This window comes from Sapajus apella, unplaced genomic scaffold (assembly GCF_009761245.1).
Source record: "Sapajus apella isolate SASKATOON/1434 unplaced genomic scaffold, GSC_monkey_1.0 scaffold5, whole genome shotgun sequence".
Taxonomy (NCBI): domain Eukaryota; kingdom Metazoa; phylum Chordata; class Mammalia; order Primates; family Cebidae; genus Sapajus; species Sapajus apella.
In genome coordinates, this window is record NW_022436945.1 from 31,576,660 (window position 1) to 31,586,340 (window position 9,681).

Below are 9,681 nucleotides of genomic sequence, written 5' to 3' on the forward strand. Positions count from 1 at the left end.
ATTAATAAGAAAATCATGTATTAGTAGGGTATTCTGGCTGGTCCCTAACTGACATTCTGGGTAATTCTCATGTGTAAATGGATGATATTCCCTACTCTCACCCAAGTATCTATTTGCATGAACTAATACACATTAAGGCTTTTTGTTGATGTTGTTTCAGGAGGGGGCTCAGGGAGAAGGGAGAAGTTGTTCTGGGTGGGGTACTGATGAGGGAGAGAGGAAGAGAAGAGGAGGAATAAATGGGAGGCCAAGTCATGGGCTCCATTTTGCCATTCAGGCCCCAGGGTCCAGGTGTTCAGAATACAAGAGGTCCTGGCCGAAGGGGCAAATGGGCTGGCATCTGGCCACACGGTTACATTTGCTTGGGTGGTGTATCGTTTCTCCCTTTTCTTTTCTCTTTTTTTCTTTTCTTTTCTTTTCTTTTCTTTTCTTTTCTTTTCTTTTCTCTCTCCCTCTCTCTCTCTCTCCCCCCCCTTCTTTCTTTTTTGTTTTTGAGACAGAGTCTTGCTCTGTCACCCAGGCTGAAGTGCAATGGCACAATCTCGGCTCACTGCAGCATCCTCCTCCTGGGTTCAAGTGATTCTCCTGCCTCAGCCTCCAAAGTAGCTGGGACTACAGGTGTGTGCCACCACGTCCAGCTAATTTTTTTGTATTTTTAGTAGAGACAAGGCTTCACCGTGTTAGCCAGGAGGGTCTCCATCTCCTGACCTCGTTATCCACACGCCTCGGCCTCCCAAAGTATTGGGATTACAGGCATCAGCCACTGCGCCTGGCTGAGTGGTGTATCTTTTCTAATTCACAAAGAGGAGCCATGAGAACCCTCAGAGGTGTCACATGAAAGAAGGACTTGTTTGAGATTCAGTAGAAATGAAGAGATAGAGTGAGAGACAGAGAGAGACTGAGCGCAAACTCTGAAGTTCCCATGTGTGTGGAGGGTTTTGTGAGACTCTGGGCACAGGAACAGCAGTGTAGGTCCAGGAGGGCATCTCTTCCCCCGGGCTGCAGTTCGTGCCCTGGATCCCAGAGTGCTCTGTGGGAGATGGCTGTGCATGGCAGGTCAGCCTTCTCATGGGCTTTGGGGAACTTGGGGTGTGTGTCTCTGTATGTGTGTATGTGCACATGTGTACTGAGAGGAAGGGAACATGGACAGTATGTGTGTGGGGGTGACCCTTAACTATTAATAGCTAGAAATTACAGAGCTTTTAGCTCCAGGTGCTTTGCCAAACACTTTACATACATTATAATTTTTAATGGTCACAACAACCCTGTGACAATAACCAATAGTACTTTTATTATCCTCATTCTACAGATGAGAAGTAGAGGCAAAGAGAAATTAAGGAACTTCTCCTGATGTTACAGACAGTAGAGTTGGGATTTCAATCCAGACAGTCAGATGCCAGAGTCGCTGCTCTTAGCCATGACTCTATACTGCCTCCTGTTCAGGGAAACTGAAGCTGTTCCAGACATGGGTGAGCCCCCTACTGCTACCCCTGGGGACACCTGGAGTGGGGAGGAACTCAGCTGCTGCATAAGCCCATGATCCTCAACTCACTGAAATCTGTTAATGGGATCCATCTCTTCCCTCAGCCTGGGGACACTATGTTTTGGATATAAAGCACATTTGCCCAGGACCTGGCTCTGGCTTAGGACTCAGTTAAGAATTATATTTTTAGTGTTCTGGATGATTGGCTTAGCAGTTCTTTTCTTGAGTCATGTTTTTATAGATGAAAGCACAGAGACCCTCTTAGCCAAGTCAGGGCCCACTTTGACCTTCTGTTGTGCCTGTCCTTGTGTCTGACCCAAACTGAAGTCCACAGTGCAGTGGGATGACCTGCCTTCTCTCCAGCTGTGGGGAGACTCAGGCATGGGTAATGGTCCCCTGGCACTGCGCCACTGGAGAAGAAAAACTATTAACTGCCCATCTGCTGGCTGCTGTTGCTGGCTGCCATCCAAATGACCCACAAACCCTGGGAACGTTCAATGACTAGACACAGCCATGTGCTCCTGGAACACCAGAGCAACCACCCCATACTGAAAGGAAGGACACCTTTCCATAATCCCATATGAGTCCCCACACATTAGCAAGTCTCTTCTCTTAATCCTTCCTTCCTTTGCAGAAAACTGATTTATCTACATCCCATCCCTGAAACTGTGAAATGCTATCTTTTTCTTTTCCATCCCTCTATTTTATAACTTTTTGAGTGTAGTACAGTGATATTTTTAATATGCTAGGGATTTCCAAAATTGAGATGTTGCTTTTTTCCCTTTATGTATAAAGTTACATTTTTTGGTCATGCATGGATTTAAAAAAAATCCTTGGAGGAAATAAAGTAAAATGCTAACAAGTCTGTGGGTGATGCAATTATGGGTTATTTTAATTTTCTTCTCTGTACTTCTCCGTAAGTATGTGCTTCTTTTTATGATATGAAAGAAAGTGGATTTTGTTTGTATAGGTTTTTCTTTTTGAGATTAGTTGCCTCTTTCAATATTTTTATTCTATCTAATGCAAATTATAGTGCAATTTTATTTCAAGTAGGCATGGTATTTTTTGTTTTTACTCCATTTTGCTCCCTGAAATTTCTCTAGGATGGATCTGTTCTGCTAAAGAGGAGGTGGACTAGAAACCGTAAGTACAGACCCAAGCAGCATCTTGTACAGATGGAAAGAGTTTCGTACAGATGAACAGCGTCTCGCACAGATGAACCGAGAGTCAGAAGAGTGAGTCCTCCTTCTGGCTCCACCAAACATTGAGCACCTTCGTCTTTTTTTTTTTTTTTTTTTTTTTTTAAACAGAGTCACACTCTGTCACCCAGGCTGGAGTGCAGTGGTGCGACCTTGGCTCAATCAAACCTCTGCCTCCCAGGTTCAAGTGATTCTACTCCCTCAGCCTCCCAAGAAGCTGGGTTACAGGCGTGCGCCACCATGCCCAGTTAATTTTTGTATTTTTAGTAGAGATGGGGTTTCGCCATGTTGGCCAGGCTGGTATCAAACTCCTGACCTCAAGTCATCTGCCTGTGTTGGCCTCCTAAGGTGCTGGGATTACAGGTGTGAGCCACCATGCCTGGTAGTCTTTTCATTGGTAAAGTGACTTGGACTCCATGGCCTCTGCCACCTCTTCCATGCCTGTACCTCAGTGAATCTTTTGCTGTCTCTGGAAGTCAGTTGGAAAATAGGGCAACAATTAGCCTACGGCTGACTTCGTTAGACTATAATGATCTAATGTCTTGAAGATTTTGGTAGTTCAAATTAAGTATGAGAATGGCTCTTCCGGTGCTGAGCAAAGGAAGAAAACTCAAGTAGTAGCAATCTGGCAGGGTTTTCCTGGAACTGGTACTTGACATGTTTTTTTTTTTTTGAGACAGGGTCCCACTCTGTCACCCAGGCTGGAGTGCAGTGGCACAATCATAGCTCACTGTAGCCTTGAACTCCTGGGCTCAAATTTCCCTGTCCTCTTTTTATATACACATATATGTAAATTTTTCTGAACTATCTGTGACTAAGTTGCATACATCCAGAGCTGTTTCCCTGGCCCTCAGTGCAGTCTGGTCCTGGCCTGGATGTCCCTCAAGCCTGGTGCCACATCTTTCCTCCCATCACTACCACTGCTGTCACTACACCCTCAGACTCGGACCTAGCATTTTTTCTCTCATCAGGAAGCCCTCCTTCTACCCACTCAGACCAGAACTCCGCTATATGTCCTCCTCCTTGGGTGTTAAAAAGAAGAACACTTAATTAGATTGGCTTGCTTGGGTGAAGAGGCAGGCTCATCACTAGAGTGCAGTGGCACAATCATAGCTCACTGCAGCCTTGAACCCTCAGCCTCCCAAGTAGCTGGCACTACAGGTATGCGCCACCACACCTGGCTAATTTTTTTTTTTTTGTATTTTTTGTAGAGACCGGTTTTTGCCGTGTTGCCCAAGCTGGTCTTGAACTCCTGTACTCAAGCGATCTGCCCTCCTTGGTCTCCCAAAGTGCTGGGATTATATGCATGAGCCACCACACCCGGCCTGCTTGGCCTATTTTTAAGATAGAGAAGAACTCACGTGGGATAGAGAGGAAAGAGCACGGTCTAGCATCTATAGGCAAAGGTATGGAGGTGAAAACAAGCCCATCCCATGTGGACAATGGACGGGACACAAAAAATCAAAAACAAGAAGAGAAAGCCAGAAATGTCCCCAGCTGGGGAGAGTACAAAGCGTCTTGTGCCTCTTTCCCCATTCGTGGTGCTGTGTGGTGGCATCCCAACAGCAGCCTTCATGTATGCTGTGACAGTTAACAAATCAATTTTGTTTTCCTTCAGTTTAACTGTAAGTTTAAAGTAAATATTGATATTTTCTAAGATATAAAAGCAGTCACTTATCGCAATGCATTTCGACAAAACCAAACAGTTTAGTGACCAAGACTCATAGAGATTTCTCCTAATTGGATAAAAAGATGAGGTCTGTGCTTTTTCATTTGCCTGATTAATTACTGCTCTGAAACCCTTGAAAACAGTCATGGCCTGTAAGTGGTATCTGTTGTTTAATCGAGGACAGATGTTTTTGAAAACCTTTTCAATAGGCCTAGAGAGTTACTGACTCTGAGGCAAATCATTGAACTGCATATTTTTACAAGTAACATGCCAGCAAAAAACAATTTGTACTAATATTCAAGTTAGAGTCACCATAATTGCGGTTTGTTCTAAACCTATCAGCGTCTAGAAGCAGTTCCAAGGTTATGGTAGTAAACGGCATCATCATCAACCCAGGGGACTAGGCTAAACATCCAATAATCACTCGCAAATTCTTCCCTGTACTTCTCTCCCTCATCCCTGCTCTGTCCAAGCCCTGTTGTCAATTTCATTGCCTAAGAGCAGTATCTCTCTGTAGCAGGACATGCCGCAGACAGAACCTCTGACACCAGGTTTGTGAAGGAAGTCGCTTTTTTTTTTTTTTTGAGACGGAGTTTCGCTCTTGTTACCCAGGCTGGAGTGCAATGGCACGATCTCGGCTCACCGCAACCTCCGCCTCCTGGGTTCAGGCAATTCTCCTGCCTCAGCCTCCTGAGTAGCTGGGATTACAGGCACACGCCACCATGCCCAGCTGATTTTTTGTATTTTTAGTAGAGATGGGGTTTCACCATGTTGACCAGGATGGTCTCGATCTCTTGACCTCGTGATCCACCCGCCTCGGCCTCCCAAAGTGCTGGGATTACAGGCTTGAGCCACCGCGCCCGGCCGGAAGTCGCTTTTAATTCGGCCGGGAGTCTCGGCAAACCCGCGTCTCGAGAACCGAGCTCCCCGACTAGAAAATCCTGGCCTCTTTTAAAGGCTCACAGTCTTAGAGGGTACATGTGAGAGGGTCGTGGTGATCAATGAGGCAAGTGAGGGGTACGTGACTTAGGGGGCATCTAATTGTGATTAAGCAAGAACAATGGCTTCCTGGGAACATTCCTCCAGACCATGCCTGTAATCTATGGATAGGATAGGAACTAGGGTAGGGGGAGGGTTGATCTTTAACCTCCAGGTCCGGCTTGTGGCGCTGTTTTTTTTCCTCCTCTCCTGACCTTGCGCCTTCTATTTTCAACTTTTACTTCTTTTGAAATGCAATGTAGAAGGCCAAGGGGAAGCGGTCTTAGAAGCTTAAGTGGAAGGTCTCCTTCCTCATCTCCAGATGTTTCCTGGTGTTTGTTCCTACCACAGCTTACATTAAGGCAACTGTGATATGGGTCTGGTGACGGGAGGAACACCAGGGTCCTTAGCCTCATGCTGATTTAGATAAAACCACATGGACATGGACATGGACATGGACACATGGACACACACAGAATGGTTTTAAGGAGTGGAGAGTTTAAGAAAGAAGGAAGAAGCTCCCCCATACAGAGATGGAGAGGGGTTCGAAGCCAAAAGAGGAAACCCGTGTGCAGAAAAGTGGCTGCTTAAATGAGGAAATTGGAGGAGGCGGTGTCTGATTTGCATAGGGCTCGAGATTGGTTTGACCTGGCACATCATTCACAGAGCCCGCGGAAAAACTGGCCCTCCCACCCTAGTCTTTAATTTGCAAATACAGGGTGCCATGATGTTTGACGCACATAGGGATATGTGGGGGTAGCCATGTTACCAGGCACATGTGGAGGCAAGGGCAAGAGGACCAGGGAGGGAATCGCCATGTTTGGGTGGACTAGTTGCTAATGACCTATATTTGCATATAAAAGCCTGCCAGCACAGCCGGGGCTTTCCTGCTAGACAAGAAACGTTTCTGGAGCTGCTTTCAAAGAAACAAAAACTTCCCAAGGACCCCTTTTCCCATCTGCGTAAAATAATTTCTTAATAACTCCTATAACAACTATATGTTAGGCCTGGTAGAAAACTGAATGCGCCCCAGATGGGTGAAGTGAAGAGACTTTCATGAGGAGACTATTTGAGAAGCGTAGCCAGGGAGAATGGAACAAGCAAGGGCCACTGAGTGCCGGGATAACAAGCACAGTGATGCCCTTACTACTCCTAGGGCTGGGGGCAGTGGGAGGAAACTGTGTTTCCAAGACCCAGTGAGAGCCAATGGAAGAGGCTATGGGCCGGGGCCGCCCAGCGGTTGCTGTAGTGAAGAGAGCGTGTGGATGAGGATATGGCTTGTGTAGCACCGAAGATGGGAAGTTGGGGTGAAGGAATAAATACGCCAACCCTTCCTCCTCCTGTCTTCTAGTCTTGTCGGTACCTCCAACTGGCCAAACCCAACTGACACCAAAGGGCATGGGAACCCAGGAGATGCAGTCCTCCGGCGTCCGCCTCCTCCCTCCTGCGCTAAGCACCAATTGCTGGTGAGGGTGTAGAGCAACGGGATCTCTCATTCATTGCTGGTGGGAATTCAAAAGGTACAGCAGTTTGGAAGACAGACGTTTCTCACAAAGCTGAACGTGATTTTACCACACATTCCAGCAATCATGCTCCTTGACATGTCTTCAGTGGGTTGGAAACTTATATCCACACAAAAATTCTCACACGAATGTTTATAGCAGTTTTATCCACAATTGCTGAAACGTGATCACAACCGTTTCTCTGCACAAAGTAGGGCAGAGACAGCAGAGTGAGTCTGGAGGCTCAAATGAAAAGTAACTAGCACAGTAACAGCTCCCTGCACTTGAACTATTGCAATAGCCTCTTTTTTTTTTTTTTGAGACGGAGTTTCACTCATGTTACCCAGGCTGGAGTGCAATGGCGCGATCTCGGCTCACCGCAACATCCGCCTCCTGGGTTCAGGCAATTCTCCTGTCTCAGCCTCCTGAGTAGCTGGGATTACAGGCATGCACCACCATGCCCAGCTAATTTTTTGTATTTTTAGTAGAGACGGGGTTTCACCACGTTGACCAGGATGGTCTCGATCTCTTGACCTCGTGATCCACCCGCCTTGGCCTCCCAAAGTGCTGGGATTACAGGCGTGAGCCACAAGCCTTGCCTGCCTCCAGGCTTATTTTCTCTCCTAATGATTCTCCATATATGCGACAAGAATGCTCTTTCTAAAGCAAAAATCTCCAGGTCACTCCCTTCTTACAACCCTTGAGTGATGTCCCCCGTGCTCCCAGGATAAAATTAGAACTCCCCAGCATGGTGTCCAGTGTCCTGTGAGCCGCATCTCTATCCACCCCCCTATCTCTTTGCACTCCATGCGGTGCTGGGGGCTTCGGCACCTGGCGGACCCTCCCAGGGCGCCTGCACCTGAAGGCCAGGCCCTCCAGTGCGCGTGCGCGGCGAGGGGCTTCCGGCGCCTGATCGCCAGGCCCCAACGGCTGGCGCCTGGTGGCGTCGCCTGAGCGTCTCGGCGGCGCGGGCGCTGGCGCAGCTGTGCGGGCCGAGGCGGGGCCGGGCGCTCCTAGCCCTGCTGGCATCGCTGCTCCTCTCCCGGGTCCTGGCGGCCGACGGAGAATGCGGCATCCACGACTTTTGCCTGGCTTCGAAGGTGGTGGGCAGATGCCGGGCCTCCATGCGTAGGTGGTGGTACAATGTCACTGACGGATCCTGTCAGCTGTTTGTGGATGGGGCTGTGACGGAAACAGCAATAACCACCTGAGCAAGGAAGCGTGTCTCAAGAAATGTGCTGCCGTCACAGAGAACGCCACAGGTGACCTGGCCACCAGCAGGAATGCAGCAGATTCCTCTGTCCCAGGTGCTCGCAGAAGGCAGGACTCTGACGACCACTCCAGCGATATGTTGGACTATGAAGAATACTGCACCGCCAAGGCAGTCACTGGGCCTTGCCGTGCGGCCTTCCCACGCTGGCACTTTGACGTGGAGAGGAACTCCTGCGACAGCCTCATCTATGGAGGGTGCCGGGGCAATAAGAACAGCTACCTCTCTGAGGAGGCGTGCGTGCCCCGCTGCTTCCGCAAGCAGGTGGATTCTTCCCTGCCGCTTGGCACCAAGGTGGTGGTTCTGGCGGGGCTGTTCCTGATGGTGCCGATCCTCTTGATCTAGGTGGACGCAGAGGAACCAGGAGCGGGCTCTGCGCACCATCGGGAGCTCAGGAGACGACGAGGAGCACCTGGTGAAGAACACATATGTCCTGTGACTGCCCTGTCGCCAAGAGGGCCAGGGAAGGAAGGGTAGACTATGTGCGTGCGTTTTTAAAAGAGAGCGATTGACTTAGATTTGTGCGATCATTAGGGCTGAGGTCTGTTTCTCTGGGAGGTAGGAAGCTCTTCCTGGTCTGGCGGGAGTGGGTTTACTTTGGAAGTCCTCTAGGGTAGGCTCCTCCTCACGTGGCCTGTGGTCTGGTAGCAGCCGGGAGTTGTTTCCTCACTGGTAGATTTCTTTAGCCCCCAGAACTAGTCTCTCATCACTCGCCTCAGCCTCTGCTTAGCCACGCCCTCTGCCTGCAATATTTTTTATTCCATTGTGCCCTGTTCTCCACGTCTTCTCCCCAGCTGGCTAAATTCTGCTCCCCACCTTTTTTCATTTTTATTTTAAGATGGCATAGGGTTCACCCCCAACTTTTTTTTTTTTGAGTTTTTAAATAGACTTTATTTTTTCTAGTAGCTTTAGGTTTATAGAAGAATTGAGCAGGAAGTATAGAGTCCTCATGTACTTCCTTTCCATCCCCTCCACAGTTGCACCTGTTATTAACATCTTATCTTAGTGTGGTGGTACATTTGTTACTATTGACGAATCAATATACATTCTTATTAACCAATGGACTCATTGTTTACATTAGGGCTCACTCTTTATGTTGTATAGTTCTGTGATTTCAACAAATACATAATGTCAGTTATCCACCATTACAGCATCTTAAAGAATAATTTCACTGCCTCTAAAAGTCCCCTGTATTTCACCTGTTCCTCTATTCCTCCTCCCCTTAAATCTGTGGCAACCACTGATTTTTTTAACTGTGTTCATAGTTTTGCCTTTTCCAGAGTGTTGTATCCTTGCAGTCACACAGTATGTGTCTTTTTTCAGACTGGCTTCTTTCACATTGCAATATGCATGCATATCTTTCCATGGCTTGAAAACTCTTTTTTTTAATTGACAATAATATTCCATGGTACAGATGTACTGCAGTTTGTTTACCCATTCACCTATCAAAGGACATCTTGGTTGCTTCCAAGTTTGAGCAATTATGGATACAGCTGCAATAAGCATTTCATGTGAGGGTTTTTGGGGGGATTGTAGGTTTTCAACCCATTTGGAAAAATACCAAAGAGTATGATTGCTAG

At 47.6% G+C, this 9,681-nt stretch overlaps 1 pseudogene across 1 annotated transcript; it reads left to right on the forward strand.

Annotated features, from left to right (window-relative positions):
• The first annotated feature begins 4,124 nt into the window (after positions 1-4,124).
• Positions 4,125-8,625, forward strand: LOC116548820 (annotated as a pseudogene). Its single transcript, XR_004267548.1, has 2 exons — positions 4,125-4,258; positions 7,697-8,625. The product of XR_004267548.1 is annotated as a kunitz-type protease inhibitor 2 pseudogene (transcript).
• Positions 8,626-9,681: the final 1,056 nt, after the last annotated feature.